This window comes from Triturus cristatus, chromosome 4_1 (assembly GCF_964204655.1).
Source record: "Triturus cristatus chromosome 4_1, aTriCri1.1, whole genome shotgun sequence".
Lineage (NCBI taxonomy): Eukaryota > Metazoa > Chordata > Amphibia > Caudata > Salamandridae > Triturus > Triturus cristatus.
The window spans coordinates 420,813,625-420,832,529 of record NC_140585.1 but is presented as its reverse complement, the minus strand read 5'-3'; the positions used below and the strand labels follow the sequence as shown (position 1 = coordinate 420,832,529).

General features: G+C 45.2%; 1 protein-coding gene across 1 annotated transcript in view; it reads left to right on the top strand.

The window, feature by feature from the left end:
• Positions 1-5,859: 5,859 nt before the first annotated feature.
• LOC146855053 (carbohydrate sulfotransferase 1-like) overlaps positions 5,860-18,905 on the top strand; it is a 180,580-nt gene continuing 167,534 nt past the window's right edge. The window contains exon 1 of the mRNA XM_085650558.1: positions 5,860-5,981. The gene's annotated coding sequence lies outside the window, so the exon portion shown is untranslated. The remainder of the gene's footprint in view (positions 5,982-18,905) is intronic.

Here is an 18,905-nt window from a genome sequence, read left to right as displayed (position 1 = left end):
AACTGTGATCAGGGTTCATTGGCTTTGTTGGCATCAATTGGAGTAGCAGGAGAGATCAGCTTTTAGGTCTAGCTGGCTCTCCGGTACTCTTGGCACCGCTTGTCAGAATCCTGTTCCAGGGGCCACGGGGCACGCAAGAGTTACTGGGCACAACCGAGGCGGTTGAGGGCTTTTAACCTGATTTCCCGGGGTCCATCCTACCATGGATCCCACTCAACGGGGTCAAGTGCTCCCTTCTGCACCTGACTCTAGATGGGTAGTGTAGCTCGAGCAGTCAAGGCTCCGACAGGGAAAGGTCACATATAGTACAGTGAACACGACTCTTAGCTCAGTTTGTGGGCAGCAAGGCAATAAATCAACGTTTAGTCAAATACTTGTTTTTGTATGAAAATAAGTATTTCATTCTAGCTCTATCCTATTCTCTCACCTCTAATGTAATGAGCTCAGTGTTACTCCCGATTAACTGATGGCCGCATCCAGGGAATGTAACCTAATAAGCTGTACGCAAGAGTTCTTCCCTCGGACTCTGTACGTAAGTTCTTGTTTTTAGAGTCTAGAGTTTAGCTGCACCAATGATGATAGGTCCTTCAGGGCCCTAAGGCGCAGTTCTCAGATTACCCACCCTGATTACAGCAAAGTACCCTGCAGCGTTGCAGTGCTGTCCTGTTCTGGATCGGCTGAGTTGGGCCGCCCAAGGTCACACCTGGCAGCACCTAGCAGACACAGGCTTCCTCCCCCACACTACCTGCAGCAGTAAGATGGGCAAGGTGCTCCGGCCACAGCAGCAACACTGTAAATCTTTTCTCCCTTGGCAGAGGGTGGGCGTGGTCTCCTTGCTCCAACACGTTTCCGTGGGGGTAGTCCACAAAATGTGTTTGAGTTTAAAATTTCCTGGCCCCGGGCAATGATCTGGACCTCTCTGGGTCAGTGTCTCCAGCGGACCCTCCTGACATATGGGGTCGCCACTCCGGCCTTCACACTGCGATCACGCTAGCCTCACAATGATAGTCACGCAGCCCCTCCTGACATACGGTGTCACCAAGTCACTTCAACACATGGGCAACGACCCAATCCATACAGAGACAGATTTCTTCCTCCACAAGCTTGAATCCAAGCAACGGAGACCCCTGGCACACGGGATCGCCCAGTTAATTTGACACATGGGCAACGGTCCGATCAGCGCGGGGAGCTGGTTTCTCCCACATCGCTCCTCAAAACTCAGTTCACCGCGGCCCTTCTGGCATACAGGGTCACCAACAAAGACCATCACTTGGGCTATGGCATGATCGGTGCAGGGCTGGCTTCATCACTCCTGACACATAGTCCTCATACCAGGGCTATCTCCTGGACCGCTCTCCCTCCAATGCTCTGCTCTTCCTCATGGGCACATTGGTCTTGTCGAGCAGGCAGTCATTGGTGCTCCATGCTCCAGAGTAGGTGATCTTGGTTTACCTGGGTGATGTCTCCTTCAGCATGAAAGCTAGCATGTGGGGCCCCTAGTCGTTATATCACAGGCAGAAGTCTTGCAGAGCTTTCCCTGCTCACGCAGCCAGGCTACCTCCTTTATTCAGCCATTGCAAAAAACTCCAGCCAACGTGTTCTGTTCAATTGAGATTGGACTTCGTCAGGGCTTGAATGCAAGGTTGATTGTTAATCCATTATGCGGTAATGAAAAATGGTAATCAAAACTGAGGATTACCTGCTTTATATCCCCATGGTTTCATATTGTGTGCATCAGTGCTTTCAATCAAATGCAGAATAGTTCCTCGATCGGGCTCAAATGTATAGGCTGGTCATCAATATCTCAGTCACGTCTCTGCGACGTCTAATCACCGGCCCGTCTTCAACGACGGGCTGGTGATTAGACGTCTCAGAGACGTTATCTTCAGTTTTGGTTAACTACAATTTTTCATTACCCCACATTAGATTAGCGATCAACCTTACATTCAAGCCCTGACAAAGTTAAATCTCAATTGAACGAAACGCGTTGGCTGGAGTTTTTTGCAATGACTGAAGAAAGAAGAATCTAAATAAGGAACTTGTGTCCGTATGCTGTCTATTTTGGGACAAAAGTTCAGTGGTGCACCATTCCAACACAATTTACATTTTTGATCTGCCTCTCAGTTGCACCCAATGACGGCAGGTTCAGGAGTTGTTGTGCACACTCTTATTGGTTACTGCAAGACATTTCACACACAGAACATTATAGTGAAGTGCTGCTTTCATAGTCCGCCATCGCTTTGTCCTTCTGCATAATTTCCACCCTTCACTGATCCAACAGGAGCAAGGTAAGTGGAATTAATAGGAATTGGGTGGATTAGGAGCTAACTATGTGATGTCAGTGGGCGAGTCAAAGGATCCATTTTGTCACTGCAACTACTTTTGGCATTTCGGTGAATGAACACGTGAATCTTAAAACGTGTTCCCTGTAATACTGGACAGTTTATAACTTGGAGATTGACTATTGGCTGAGATGGCCAGCCAAACACACATGAGCACTTAGAGAGTGCACAAGCACTTCTCCTTCCCCTCTCATGCCTCGTCCCCTCATGCACAAGCTGGCAAACGAAAAATAAAACAATGCTAGAGCATCATTTTATTTTGCGTTGGCTGGCTCTGCGCCAGGCAGTGGTGGGATGCTTCTCTGTGATTGCGGAGGAGCCACCACTGATTGCGCCATAGAGTGCAAAGTATTTCCAGCACTCTCCCTGACCCATGAACCACCCGGTCACGCTTGTGGATAGATGCTAGCACAACTGAGACTAGGTTAAAGTTTGAGTAGCCTTACATGGTACTCCCACATCTTGATCAATAGACCACCGAATTGGAATAAAGGAAGACACCCTCAAATGAATCACATCATACCTCACCGTAAGAACCCAGAGAATCCATCTCCCACCATTCACCTCGGAACCCAGGAAGACCACCTGTGACATCCCACAAGGATCATCTCTCAGACCCACCATTGTCAACATGTACAGGACCCCCCTGGCCAACACTGTCAGGTCGCACAGACTCAACATAATCTCCTATGCCCATGACACCCAGCTCATTCTCCCACTGTCACAAGACCCCTCCACCATCAGAACCAACTTCCTGAGATGTATGATGAACTGGATGAAAGACAACTGTCTCAAGCTCAGCTCCGGCAAGACGGATGACCTCATCTTTAGGAACAACACCTTGCCATGGAACGACACTTGGTGGCATGCTGAACTCGGGCCGTCCCCCGCCTGACAGACCACGCCTGCAACCTTGCCATCATCTTGGACAGCAAGTTATCTATGCAGAAAAAGGTAAACACAGTCTTGTCCGCCTGCTTCCACACCCTACACATGCTCCTTAAGATTTTCAGGTAGCTTCCAATCGACACCAGAAGGACCGTCACTCAAGTCCTCATCACTAGCAAGCTGGACTACTGTAACACTCTTCACATAGGAATCACTGCACACCTTCTGAAGAGACTTCAGACAATATAAAATGCAGCGGCAAGACTCATCCCTGACCTCCGCAGATGGACTCACATCACCCCACACCTCAAGAAGTTACACTGGCTCGCGATCCAGAAGAGATGCCAGTTCAAGATGCTGACCCAAGCATATATGAATTTACCCTGGGCGTAGTACTACGCTACACTCGCGTAGTTTGTGCTACTATGGGCTACGTGAATTGCACGTAGCACAGTGCAAAAATGCGTAGCATAGCGGGCATTTTTTGCTTGCTTGCGGTCCTCAATGTCAAGTTGGCGACGGCGAGTGAGCAAAATGACATCCTGGCGAGACTTTTTCCTCGTTTGCGATCAGCAACATCGGGTTGCCGATCGCGAGCGTGGAAAATAAACCTCCCGGCGCGATTCTCAACCCGGGGAGGTCAGGTTTCTCATTGCGAGTGATCTCTCATGCTCGCGACTGCTCGCGATGAGAAACTACCAGTCCGTGTTGAGAAAGCTGCCGCTCGAGTACAAATCTACTCGAGTGGCAGAAAATGACAACTTGCTCTGTGCAAGATGCCGTTTGCAATGATTGCACAGTGCGGACAAGCATCCTGCACTGTGCAATCAGTGCGAACAGCGTTTTCCCTACTGCACTACGCAGTTCGCTTAGCTCGTGTAGTGCGAAGTGCACTTCGTGTAGCATAGCGCCACTATGCAAACTACGCCAGTAATGTATGCATGACAAAGGACCAGCATACCTCAACAAATGAATGATCTTCCATCAACCAGACACCTGTGATCCACCTCCCTTTCCTCGCAGACAACCCCCGGATCCGCGGATCCAACAGCGGAGGACACTCATGTCACTTGGTGGTCAAAGCCTGGAATGACCTTCCCCTGCACCTCAGTAATGTTAGATCACTCCGGGAATTCATAAAAGGACTCAAGACATGGCTGTTCGAATAAACAGAGCACCGCAAAGTAGTTTGCAACTCCAGTGCCTTGAGACCCTCAAGGGTGATTTGCTGCACTTTATAAATCCTGATTGATTGATTTCCTCATGTTTACATGTGACTTGACACCTACTACTAACAGTGCTTAATTTGGAAAGAATGAGCACTGGTGTCCAATTTCTGCCCCAGAGGTGCTATGAAAAATCGGTGCTCTGAATTCCAAGGCTTCGCAATGTTAAATTATCTCTGGCCTCTTTTAATCCACTGCCAGATCCTACCAGACTCTGCTACCCCTTTATCTTGCCCGACCCTGCTTTTTCCCTTTGTGCCCTTTTTTCCATCTTTCTCTTCCTCCTACCTGATGGGGGAAAATAAGTGCCCGACCCTGCTTTTGCCCTTTGTGCCCTTTTTTCCATCTTTCTCCTCCTCCTACCTGATGGGGAAAAATAAGTGCCGGTCCCCCAAAAGTGAATGCCAGTGGGCCACACTGGCTAAAACTGGCTCAAATTAAGTACTGACTACTAACAATTCTTTCAACTATACATAAGGCAGTCTTTGGCTCCTACTGCGGAAGTATTTTTCTCTCAGCTCATGCATTAGCTGTATGGTGTATCATTCTTACTTCTGCTATAAGAATGCATGAAAGATTATTTTTCATCTGAAAAGTATACTCAATCAACACACTGTTTTCACAATCAGTTCTTGATCTCTTCTATGAGTTCCATGCAAGAAAAATTATGTTTTGCTAATTATCCCCCAGGCTTTTCAAAGTACTAAACAGAATTTGTGCATGCAACACATGTAAACAGCAATTTGTGATTTCCTGCATTTACATGCACTGGACATGAAACCTAGACACAGGGGTTATGCCAAGGCTTGCTTACTGTTACTCCTAAATGAAATATCACATGCTGCAAGTATACATGTTTCCTAATTGAAGAGCTACTGCAAATGTAATATATTTTTAAAGTGTACATGAAAATGATTTGATAGAGAAATAAAAGTGCACTTGCCACGCAGTGCCCAATATACAAAGCATTTTCAAAGGATTCCGCGGTAATGCTTGGGGACAGGATTGAATACAATGCTCCCAGCCACCAGCCGTCTACACTTGATGATATTCACCATGAATTATTAATTAGAAGCCTATATGCATGCGAAGTCTGTTAAAGTCCCTGATTGGAGAGTGGCGGCTCGTGCCCGGCATTGCGTTATTTGCTACAAAACACATTGTGCCTCGTCGCATGCACTGCCGGCTCCCCGGCAGGCGGGCTCGCGCTACGGCTGTCTTCATTCCTAGAAAAGACACGCGTGCCCTTTATATTTAATCAGGGTGCCGGGAGAGCAGAAAATGTGCAATTACGTGGCGCGCAGGTTGGTCAATCCCCTTTCTGCGCCTTTAGATCACATTAAGGGTGCTACCCTTCCATTGGCTGCTCCGCGGAGCTTCCTCGCGCAGAGCACTATTTAAATACCACACTCATCCCTCTCGCTCGCTGTGGGGGAGAGGGATAAAAGATGCAGACCTGTAGGAGAGGAGCAGCGCGAGAACTGGAGCGCAGGGATGTCACGCTGATGCACAGGCAGGCGTCAAGGTAAGGAGAATGCCCGTCTCGTGGCTCACGCTCTACTGCACACAGGCCGGGTACGTACAACCCGGGGCTGAATATAGAGTTGTATTCACCCCGCTGGCTGCTCTCGCGTGCGCTCTGTGCAGCAACAATGCTTACAAATACCGGGGCAGGCATTGCTAGTGGTCTGTGTTTCCAGAGAAGATGGGCTGAGCAATTAAGCACAGAGCAGCGAGCGCGTTAATGCATTCTTCAGAACCAGCAGCAAACTTGCCTTTGAAGTTGAATTATTTATTAGTGTTTGGGTATCGGTGCGCCTCCTGCTAGAACATATGGCAACGTCACATACAGTATATGTTTATTTTTCCTAATATTGCACCTGCCAGCAGTAACTTATCCTTTAATACGCTTGTGAGTGTTAAAAGTGAAGCGCAGGAGTAGAGAGGTTGCCACGCCTTCAGCACAGATGTTGCACAGTGCCACTGGTTAGCACTAGTAAGTGTAGCTCCTCGGTCGTTCTTAATGGCTTGCACTAAGCGTCTAAGCATTCATACCGCGGTCCAGATGCGTGCCGCCCAGCTGTCAGCAGGCGGACCTATCCTCCGTCCGCAGGTACAGGCAGAAGGGTTAAAGCAGGCAAAAGGATGGACAAGCCTAGCAAACGCTGCATCAGCACTCAAACTAGGACCTTCGCCTCCCCCCCCCCCCCCTCCTAAAATTTGAAAAACAGGTAACTTCCCCCATGCGGCTATCCAATACCAACATGCAGCCTAATCAATAAGCAGCGCGGATTTTTAATTCCATAGTGTCATGTGTTGTGCCATAGTCATACTTGGATTTTCAAAGTAGAAGTTCAGCTTCTCGAAAAAGCGCATTAACGCCTCATCAGGGGTAGTAAGCGCTATGTCGATGCAAATACAACATATATCCTTGGTTAAACCTTGATGTTGCTGCATGTCACGAGAGCGCCCCATAGAGTCTGGCACCCACCGCTCAGGGTGAAGTAAGAATGGCAGGTGTTGGCCTCTGTTCTTCTGGCGTGATGTTGGTGGTGATGCCCGGGTTCAAACAGGTGACAGCCATAGGCCTTTGCGCCTTTTTGAGCCTCTTCATTGCTTTACTTTGTTGTGGGAGTTGGTGAAAGTCAGGCAGGATTAAGAATATGGGACTGCCTGAAATCACACCTGTAATCCCTTCAACCAGAAGTACCGAGGAGCGGGGATAAGTATCACTGAAGCTATGAGCAATGATCTGGGCTGTCTGCAGAAAAGGTATTCTCAGCTGGACATTAAGTATGATAATGTTGGCTCTAATATATTGCTATTTAAATATAATGCCATTCGTCCCTTGGGTTCAGTTCTTCTTTAGAAGGATGGCTTTGCCTCAGCACTGTAATACTCGGCAGTACTCTTGTCTCTATAAGGTGGGAAGCGCACCATCCTAAAAGTGAACTTTCTGTTAAAATATACTGGACCCATAAGATCCCCGTGTCAGTTTTACCCACATTTATTTTTTACTCGCATTTCATTTTCCATAAAAAATATGTATATAAGGGAAATACATTCATATCAAAACTTGTATTGTCACTCGTTCTCAAGCGCACACTGCTCCAAGGTAGGATGGAGTGCTATGGGTCCACGTTTTAGGCATAGTCCTTTTTATATAAACCCCAAGCAGTCCCCAATCCAGCAGACTGCTGCTTGCGAATACAGAGCCTCAGCAAGCAACTGCTCGGATCCGGCCGAGTCTGTTCTTCAAAACTAACCTGATTTTAAAGCCGTGCTGATTTGAATAACTATTCGATAAAATTCATTTTGAAGAGACAAGAGAACAAGCGGGAGGACTTGGCAGGTATTTTATGCCATGTGAAGTTTAGGATTTAAATTCTTAATTATATCATCCTCACGCGTGCTGAGATGGTTGATTTAAATAGTTTGCGAGTTCATATTTCTTTCCAGTAAAAGTACTTATCAAGGGTCCATGTCTACATAGTATGGTGCATCTGTGTTTGCAGATAATTTCCTCCTTTCTGTTCTAAAGATATACATATGCATTTAAAATTGTCAGAATGTTTAATTAATTAAGAAGAGTTTTTCACACACCCTTTCATTGACGGTTCATTCCAGGCTTCTTCCTGCAGTTTTGTTGACTAAGTACCAGCCAGCACCTTGAAGCACAAATTTGCTACTCGGTGAGGTGAATCAGCTGACATGGCCACCTTCACCACTGGACATTGATAGAAGATTCTCTTGATGGCCCCCACCCAACCACAACATGCCTGAACAACAACATTCAATAACTGAACATTAAGAGGGTCTTCCTAAAGCTTGGGCACCAGGTTTTCCTGAATCAGCCTTGCTAGCCGAGACGGACATCTAGACCAGTATCATCCATCTGGACAAAGGAGCGGTCCGGCAACGCTTGGGTAGCTGACACCTCTTAATTTTGCTTCTTCTTTTCTGCTGCTCACACCCAGCCATCTTGGTTCTAACAGCTTGTGTCCCCTTCCATCCCCAGTTGCATTCTCTAGCACTTATTAAATACCTTATATCCTAATGTACAATTGCAGACAAAAACAGTCCTAGTGGCGTAAAAGGCCCTATTTCGGAAATTGTGTCCATTGAAAATCTAGGTGCCAACCGCTTTTCTGTCATGAACCTTAGTGGCACATTCACTGACAGATGGCTCGTTTACGTGTGAAGGATAGAGAATCATGCACATGAACTACTCCCCCTTGCAAGAGAGTGTGTTGCAATCCTTTTGGGTTCCCTAGCCAACCACCACTATGTATTTGTGACGTCCACCTCAAGGGTGATATTAAGGTATGGCCCATGGCTGGAGGTGGCCTTTAGATTGAGGCTACAGTGCTCATTGGTCCCTGAAGCTAACTATAGAGAGGAGGTGCAGCCAGGATCTGCCACTGCTATTCAACTTAACTCTGTTTCATCTTCCATCTGCCCACCATCAAATATGGAAGGAATGCAAAAGAACAGCAGTCGTCCAATTCAGCATCAGCAAAAGTCTCCTGGGCAAGGAACATCCATATAGATGCTATACTGGCCATGGAAGCCCCATGTCTTCTTGAAGGATTTTTTTTATTGAAAACTTATGATTGATAACATTAGTGATAGTATAGTTTGTGCACTATTTGATAAGAGTTTCCCCGGTTTCCTTTCAAAATTGATTTGTTTTTAAGTGTAAACATGGCCACAATTGTATTCTCAAACAAACAGAGGTCTCTTTAGACCCACAGAAAATATATACAACCCATATGAGCGGCCTCGTGACGATTGTCTTATGTCCTTTGCGATATTTATTGCACCTGATGAAATCTGGCACTGAGGTGTTAGAAATTTATTGTGTGATAATTATTTTTTATTCTGACCTTTTGGGTTTTAACCTGTAGAATTTGGCACTTACCACCCTAAAACCCACAATTCCAGGTAATTACTGGACCTTTTTCCCACATAAAACTCTAGCAGATTTGACCTGCCGAAATTTACCAGGATGTGTGATAAACATCGGACCTCTTATATTTGAGATCCAATCACAATTTACATAGAGGTGTAGCCAGTGTGTCATAAGCCCCAGTGCAAAGAAGCAAATGGGCCCATAGCTGCTGTATGAACTGTGAAATGCAGCTATAAACAGTGGTCATTAGGTCCCTAAGTCTTCTGATCGCTGGTGCCCACGGCACCTATGAAAGCTACAACCCTGTATTTACTGGGTCAGTTGTAATCAGGACCTTAATAACACATTCTTTTAAACAGTAATAGATTAAACACATTTACCCACTTACTTACTCATGCCTACTAACTCGCCTGGGGTATGGGCCATCAACCTGGACTCTCCAGCCGTGTCTGTTCTGAGCATTTTTTTCAATCTGATTCCAGGTGGAACCCATCTTCTTGCAGTCAGCCTCAAGGCCTCGGTGCCAGGTGTTTTTTGGCCTTCCATTTTTCCTTTTCCCTTGGGGGTTCCAAGTCAGGGCTTACCTGGTGGCGTTTTATAAAGGCTTGCTGCGGGTGTGATCTACCCAGCTTTTCGGGATTTCTTCATGAGCAAAGAGTTGGAAAGTCTGGTGCCATAGGTCATTTATGCTGATGGTGTTTGGCCAGTGGATTTGGAGGATTTTCCACAGATAGGTGTTGGTGAAGGTCTGGACTTCATTGGTGGTGGTCACTGTTGTCCTCCCAAGTTTCTGCTCCATACAGAAGGACTGATTTAGCATTTTTGTTAAAAAGCCAGACCTTGATTTCCAGCGTTAGGTCCTTGAAGCTCTAGATCTCCTTTAGCTGATTGAAGGCAGCCCTTGCTTTGCCGATTCTTTCCTTGACATCAGCGTCAGTAAACATTATCAGGAACTCTTACGAGGGAATGACATGGAAGACAGTCAATGGAGGACTACTCATGGAAGCCTTCCAAGTGAGGATCAGAGTCTGCCTGGGATGTTTACTCTCACTTTTTCTCTCTCTATTGGCCATAGACTGGAACAGGAAAACATCCACAGCAAGGAGAAGAAATGGGATCGAATGTACACCTTGGACAAGACTTGGCAACCTGGAATTTGCAGATGGCCTGGCCCTACTCTCCTATACAAACGCAAAAAAGAACAATTGATGAACAGAATGCAGAACAATGTTAAACATTCACCCCAGTACAGGGATCTGGGCCTAAATCCATCTGTTTTGCTCCCCATGCTATTCCATTTTAAACCCAGCCATATGCAAATCAGTCTGGACCCTGCTCCCCCTGGGAACAGTCCAGCCCGAACTGCCAGGCCAGGTTCTGCCTGGACTGGAAACAAGCTTCCTGGGACCGGTTTTAGGGTATCACCTCATCAGCCAGGCTAGCTTGACTCCAGTGGCATAATGAGAAAAAGAGCAATGGATTAAACCCAGATCTCTAGAGTGGGAGTGAGTGGTTGAAAAGTTTCAGCACTGCGGCCATCATCTTGTTGGGTTTCCTATGTTTGCATTAAGTGGCCAAGGGTATTCCCAAACATAGGTCCCTTGCTCACTGTGCCACTGGATTTAAGATAGCCTGGCTGATGAGGGATGAGACCCTGAAACCGGTCCCAGGAGGTTTGTTTCTGGTCCAGGGAGGACCTGGCCTGGCAATTCAGGCTGGACTGTTCCCATGAGGAGCAGGGTCAAGACTGATTTGCACATGGCTGGGCCCAAACTGGGTTGGCACAGTGAGCAAAAGAACATAGATTAAACCCAGACCTCTTGACTGAGGGTGAGTGGTTAAAACGTTTCAGCACTCCACCCATCATCTTGTGTTTACTCTCCTATAGCCATCTGCAGATGTAAGAGAAGACCAACAACGTGGCAGCCACATTAGAACAACTTGACCTCAACATCCATGTGAAAAATCTGAAGGCTAACCCAGCTAATGCAACTGCAGTCACTCTTGCAGCCAATGCCCTGGAAGAGGTTGATAGCTTCACTACCTGGGCAGTGTCATTGACAAACATATTTACATGTACCTAAATTAAAGCATTTTCTTGAACTTGTAGTGGACAAACATACACTTGCAAGCTCTTTTTTGTACTGCAATGGTGCAATAGTGTATATATTATACAGTTAATGTAAGTTGCATAGCGGTTGCTGTGGATTCAGAGTTAATAATGTGCAAATAGATTCAACAGAATTACTAAGGTGGTTGAATATAAAACAAGATTTAATCAGATTATTCTGAAGCACTAAATTGATGTGGATGTGAGTGAGACAGAGCGCGTGCAGGAGAACCTGAATTTAAATAAAACTGCCCACCAACGCATTTTTTTTTTAAGAGCAGGTTGGTATTACAGACGGTAATTATGGTCCTTCATGAAGGCGCACATGCTGGAGTTTATATTTGTCTTTTAAATTCAGCCTAATATTCTAACCAAATATATGTCTGTGCTAGTGCTTCAAGCATGATGGCACTTGACACGTTGAAGCCATCCTATCAGGTTTGGGCATGTTTAAAAATGTGTTTCCAGATCTTCAAAAAGCCTTTAACCTCCACGTAATATTAACAGAAAACGTAAAAGAAGCAGGCCGAGGAATATATTAATCACTCCTTGTTCTGGTAAAGCATTCTTTTTTCATCGCTCCCTAGTGAGCTTATGAATATGTTTTCTGAAGTGTACCTCGTTTTTTATATGTGCCCTTTTAAATGAGCAGATCTTGGTACAGAGTGAATGGGTGATTTCAAGCTTAGAGCTCTGGGTTTTATCTGTAGAGCAGGTGTGTCAGACCTGCGCTGGTCAGATAGTTGATAGGGCTAGTGGAGAGGAGCATGTTTACCTCTTCAATGTCTCCTCAGCTCTAGAACTCGGAAAACTTCTGAATAGAACCGAGAAAATGAGCATCTCTGTCGGAGGGGTCTCATGTTCATCTAAGAGGGTCTTCCGGGAAATCTCCATGGGATACATACACAGAAATCATATGGAATCATTTGCATATTCAGTTGCTATATAGGTATAATGTGGTAGGAATCTGGAGCGCGTGCGCCAAAGCTGTGCTCACCTCATGGCTGGGAATAGTAACCTCCCATTGCTTTGGGAAGCATTTCTCAGATGTGTCTATCATAAGAGTATTCCAGAGCTTGGGAGCTTGCAGTAAAGTAGCTATGCCTCACCTGTGTGATATTTGATAGTGGGTACTCTAATTAACAAATGGACGGCAGATTGTAGATGTCGAGAGGGCAATGAGCCGGTAGTTTTCTCCTGTAAAAGTGAGAGGCTGAGGCCATTAGATGTGCACACAATATGCACATAATTGAGGTACTGAGAGCCAATGTACTGAATGTATTGTACAGCTCTGGAAATATTCTTTCCATACTGATAAAAAGAACAGGCGTTGACAATCTGGTGTCGCTTTGACCTGTGATTAAAGATGCATGTAATCCCAGCCATAGACTGCACCATGGAGCTACCAATGCACATTTAAGTTGGCTCTGTTGAAAAAGGGGAGGTAAGAACAACCCCCCTCAATGCAGTTAAATGAATGAAGCAGAAGACGACAATCCCATTTATCTGTGGCAGAAAACTCTGCCCAAACTCCTCTGGTCAGAACTTCTGAGATCAATAGTCCTTTGGTCCCCAAAATATCAAGGCCCTGATTCTTCATGAAGCTGTGAATACCAGTTCCAGTGCAAAAAGAAAACTTATATTTACACGCGTGACAACCTCCCGGGGTTCACTAAACTCAGACTGCATGTGTATGTCTTTGTGAACTTTATAAAACTCAGTAGATTTAGGGTTGAGCTGTGGAGCAGACGGCAGTTTTTTCACTCATATCTTTTTAAGACAATGTATAGTACACAATCATATGGAGGCATCTATGTGAGAATGCCCAAAGTTACCTTTTAGCGTGCCTATATTTTCTACTTTTCCGAGTATTCCCGAGGTTCAGGAGGAGTTGGTAGCTGTAATAATAATGTTGGACAAGATTGGTGTTGCAGTGGCATGATCAAAACCGGATTAAATGGAACCATACATTTGATATCTAGTAAATTTCTCGTTGACTCAACAGCCTTTTACCCACTTACTATTTCAATTAGGCAATTCTATCGCTTTTAGAAGGATTACAACTTTGCAATGATCCATCTAAAAATGAAAATAACCAATTTGTGAGATGTTGAGTTTACCTAAAACAGAATATGAAGAATTTGAACTTCTCCTACAATTTTACACAATGATCTGTAATTCTTGACAAGGCGTGCAGATTTATTGATTGCTCTGTATGTGCTGATTTTATCTGTTTCTTTGTTATGCATTCAGCAACTTCAGATCTAGAATTAGACAACTTTGATCAGTGTCACCTTTCACCGAATGAAAGTCTAATTTGAATGTATCAATCAAATTTGCAATAACCCTACATATGTGGGCCAGATCATACAAAATGACACCTCTAGCAGGCCATGTAGCACTGGTGCTTGAACATTTATGTACTACCACTTGCGTAGATTTGGTTAGGTATTTCATATGCAGATTTTCATTGTTCAATGTGCACATCTTACTAGGCAGCTGTGCAAGCAAGAGAAATTATACAAGTAGTGGTGGTTCTGTAAAAATAAAATAGAAAAATGTGAACAAATAGTGTTAGCCAATGTAAAATCCTAAACAATCCAGAGCAGGTATGTTGGAGGAGAATTTTGATTATTAGTTAAGGTCAGTTCATGGGTGAAAGATATATCAGTGGGACCTCACCAATTTTTCAAGTCACCAGCTGCATTACAGCTTGATGGCCTGAGCTATATTCAGAAAAGGGGGGAGTAGAAGGGGGTTACTGTGTAGAACTTCCCTGGAAAGCCATTATCCTTGATAAGAGTTTCAAAATCTGGTTAGACACAGCTCTCTTATCAGACTAGTGAACGAAGAATTTTATTTTCACTGCATTGATGTTGGAGCAGTAGAAACCCGGGTTCAGAAGCCTGTGGTCTTGTGTACACCAATCTGTACACTTGACTGGATCTCTAGAGACCGAAGGCGGAGTGGTGGAATGATATCTGTAGACTCAGGAGTGGGACCATATATCTGTGGCTGACGGGGGATTCCAGTCTGCAGTGAATACTTCGCTGTCATTTAGTTTGTCACTGCAACGCTGACTTAGCACTCTCTAATGGAGAGCAAAGGAGGCAGTGGGAGGAAATTGTGTTCGGCAGGGTAACAATAGTGGCACAATGACAGTGTTTGTTTATTTTAATAGTGGGATGGGGTGAAGGGACTGTGGTACTTAGGGTGGATATGGGGACAGTGAGAGGACAGTAGGTTTTATTTAAAATATTTGGGTGTGTGAAGTGAGAAGATTGCCAGGTATATCCTGCTTTTATAGTAAAGCTCGGAGCATAGGGCATGAAGGAGATGTGCCTATGCTGTGTATCACTTCCCATAGCCCCGTTACCCCTGCGCAGGTCAACTACAAGAGTTGAAGAGTATTTGGTGAGCATGCACTGATGTTGCAGAGGCCGCACCCGAAGGGGGCCTCAAGGGCCGACACCATAACAGATGCAAGAGCCCTGTAAGGAGCCGGTTTTTACCACCTAGAAGCGCTCCAGGGCAGAGGGGGATCTTCCCGCGCAGTAAACTTATGCCAAAGAGGCACCGGGTCACCTAGCCAATGGGGAGGCCAGGTGATGTTTGAATCTCCCAATCAGTGGGCACTCCCCCCCCCCCCCCCCCCCAACATTGGTGGAAAGGAGGAAAAGGGGGATAAAAAGGCTGCTCCCCACACTACAGCTCACTAGTATATTGTGGAGCTGGGGAGCGGCGCCAAAATATCTGAGAGACCCACCCACACCTATGCAGCAGCAGTGTCGCAGTGCTGGCAGATACAAAGGGTGCATTTTGTTGGTTATGCAAGCACACCGACAGGGCGGTGTGTAGAAGGAGGGCCGCTCACCTTGGGATGCCTTACGGCAGGGTCAGTAGGCCTAACGAAAGGGGGTAGCAAACGGAGACGGCGCTCGCAGCCCAGACCCCGCCAGATGGCAGGGCACAAACAAGACTAGCAAGGTAGCGAGTTGGGGCCTAACTCCGGGGAGAGGCTACCCTCCACACGGAAAGGGGCCTGGAAACCAACAGAACAATGAACGAACTCTCAGGGTGATTTACGACTCTGTAATATGCAAATGAGTTATTACAAGCAGGTGATTTCTGTCCAACAAATGATCTATGGTGATAATGGATAATGATTTATGATATAAAGATTTACCATACAGACATGAGTTATGACATGTGATTTATGTGCAACAAAATGATACAGGACACCTGATTTTATGATGGTTCAGGATGATGATTTATTACTGCAGACATAAACAAATATGTCCAGGGAATATGTAAGTGTAAAAAGCTGCGGCCAACAACGACCACAAAATGACAAACAAGTGTTGGCTGTCTTTTGTAATACATATATATAAGATTTGCAGGCTAGCTTGGAATGGGCACAGTGTGGATGTTATCATCAACATGGAATGTTCCACCTCTTTCTCCTAAGTAACCAAATAAACTTGAGCTACACTCTTGTATCCTATCTGATGACAATGGAGCCATCATTGGAAAATAACCCTGGTATTGACAGCTCTATCTATAATTCTATATATTTTTGGCACTTTTCTTCTCCCAAAACTAGTGGGCCTTCTTACCTCCTATCAGCATATGATGTGTGCCCTCATCAGAAAGTTGTGCGCACAATAGAAAATGCACTGCCTTCACTGAGCCATTCACTTGGTGAGAGGGATCATTCGACCTGCAAGCAGTGTTGCCTTCCTTGTATGTGACTGTTCAGTAACACCCTTTACATTATAAATAACTTATGACTGGCTAAGGATCATGGAATGTGTGAAACATATATACTCTGTTTTCTCACTTCCGTTCGTCAGATGTCAGTTCCAAATGTGTAACAAAATAAATAAAGAAGCTCACATTTTAATTAGGAGCTTACAGCCAGAGCTACTGAATACCAAGGCTGCCTAGTTTTCATTCCACCTCATGCCGCTTTCTCCCACCACCCTACATGTTGTGCTTATTCATCTTACTTTTGTAGGTTCTTTTTCATTAATGCTATCTTAATTAGTAATTGGTATCCTGTCTGTAAGAAACTGTAATATTATTTAGAGTGGGCAGTCACTCACACTGGCGTTCTTGGACACTTGGACTTTTCCATGTGGGATGGCAGGGGGTTGAGGGCCTGTCTCACAGCTGGTGGGGCCCAGTTGTGTGGGTAGGATAGGCCGGCTGTGTTTCCTGCCTGCAGTGCATTGGTTCGTCAAAACTAACAATGCAAAACAAATGGCATTTAAGCATGTTTCTAAACCATTTGCTTATGCATCTGGGTGGTCCCCTGTCTCCTGCAGGGCTGCCACGAGCAGCGCTAGCTTGCAGGGCTTTGGGTGTGGAGGGGAATGGTAAGCAGTCGGCTGTTGCTTGGCTCAGAGAGTCTAGTACATACATGTTACTCTTCAAGATTCAAAACTGTGCATTTCTTTATCAGGTGACCGTTTCAACGCATAAAAGTTTAGTATATTATATTATATTATACATTTACATTGCATGGCAATTGCTAGAAGTGTTAGATTCCAACATGAATTTAGAAACATTCATGCCCCCATCACTATCCTTAACACAAGGCTATTAGTGAACCAAGAGTAAAGTTACCTTTTGACCTAGTGTGTTACTATAGCTGGAGTAATATTATAGTCTTTTGTTTTGTGCAGCGCCCACCCGAACTGCCGTATTTCGAAGTTTTTTCATGTGATGATGAAAGAAAAGAAGGCATTTTATAAATGTAAATTGCCCAGGATCACGCAATGTGGTCCAGTAGAAGTCGAGATTGATGCCAGGTTTATGTGCAATTTAGCCACTACACGGTTATCTGATTCTTTCTCCCGTTTTAGATCACAGCTTAATGCTTTGTGTTGAATTCTTAGAGGCACTAAATCAGTGCACTGTATTAAATACATCTAAGCTATGCATATTTCAGAAGGACTGGTGGTGGTAGTGTTTGGAGAGGTTGATGTTTTAATTTGGAACCTAAAATGTAATCCAGAGTACCCACCCTTCCTTGTTCAGTGCTTTGAGAACATTTACTTCACATAACTAAAAATCTAAATTAATTGTAGTCCATTTTTTTAATTTATCCACCCACTCACTTAATCTCGGAAATAGAAGCCCTTTTCTTCTAGCAGGGCAAAGCAGCATGCTGTATCTGATAAGGATTCTGTAAGATTGGATACCTCCTTGCCAAGGGCCCACGGAAACAGATTTACTGCTGTGGAGAAGCTCCAAGCAAGACAAACCTGTTTCTTAAACCCAGCGAAGTGGCACCTTGCCAGATCAGCTCTGTTGGTTAGTCCCAGTCCTCTGACGACTGGAAAAAGTTTTCAAAGTCCCAAAGCTTTGCAGGGTAAGATCCTTTTTCCTCAGTTCCTCACCTAAGGCTCACAGGCTGCAGAGGACTTTAGGGTTATGTCCACCAGAGGCCTTCGACAGAGTCCAGTGCAGACCCTTTTGGGACTAGGTAACTGAAAATCCATAAAAAAGTGGTTCTTAAGCTTTTGTGTCCCTAAAGCCACATAGTATGTCAGCCCACTGGCCCTCAAATCTCACATCTTTGTCCTGGGAACAAGAGGGGGCAGATCCTGATCACCAGAGCTCTTCCAAGTTTACAGCAAGCAGGGTCCAGTCCTTTTATGACATCCTGCAGGCCTAGAAAGTGTTCTGTGGAGGGTTCCTTGAGATGCCACATATCTGGACTGCTGGCTTATCCCTAACCAAAGGGGTAAATGTTCCCAGGGCTAATCCTACCCAATTTAGCAGCAGCTGCTATCTGCCCTGCTGCAAGCGATCCCACACTGCACCTTACTCCTAAAATTCTAGATGGGGGACCATTCCTTCCTTGTGCAGAATCTTTGTGTTCACCCAGAAGTGTGACCCGGGACATGAGCAATCCCCTTCCCTGCGCCTTCTCCAAACTGGTTTGGGGGCAGCTTCTCTCCCGCTTGGTTTGAAGCCAGCCTGGCTAGTGTGGGCTTGGGGGACAAAGACTTGCCTTCCTTTATGTCTCACTTGACATCTATTTGTGAAAGGACAGGCCTCACCTTGGTCCTCTTCAAGTTTATGACGTTTCCGGTTCCACCCTAACTGTTCTTCCAGCGAGGATCAAAAATCCCCATCTCACACTCAGGCTACTGAGAGCCAATAAGCCCAGACCATTGTTTCCGCTGTGGGAACAGTTTTCACACCTCATTGTCAAGGAGTCATTGAAAGGCCAGCTATCCAAGGCCCAAGCTCACTATCCCAACTGGTGCTCATGCAGGAAAAGCATCACTTCTAAAAATTACTATTCCAATATATTTTAAAAAAATATGACTTTAATAAAAATGAAAACTAGGCTTTGAATGACTATTCTAGCTGTTTATAATCTATACTTTAATATATTCTAAGATCCAGCTACA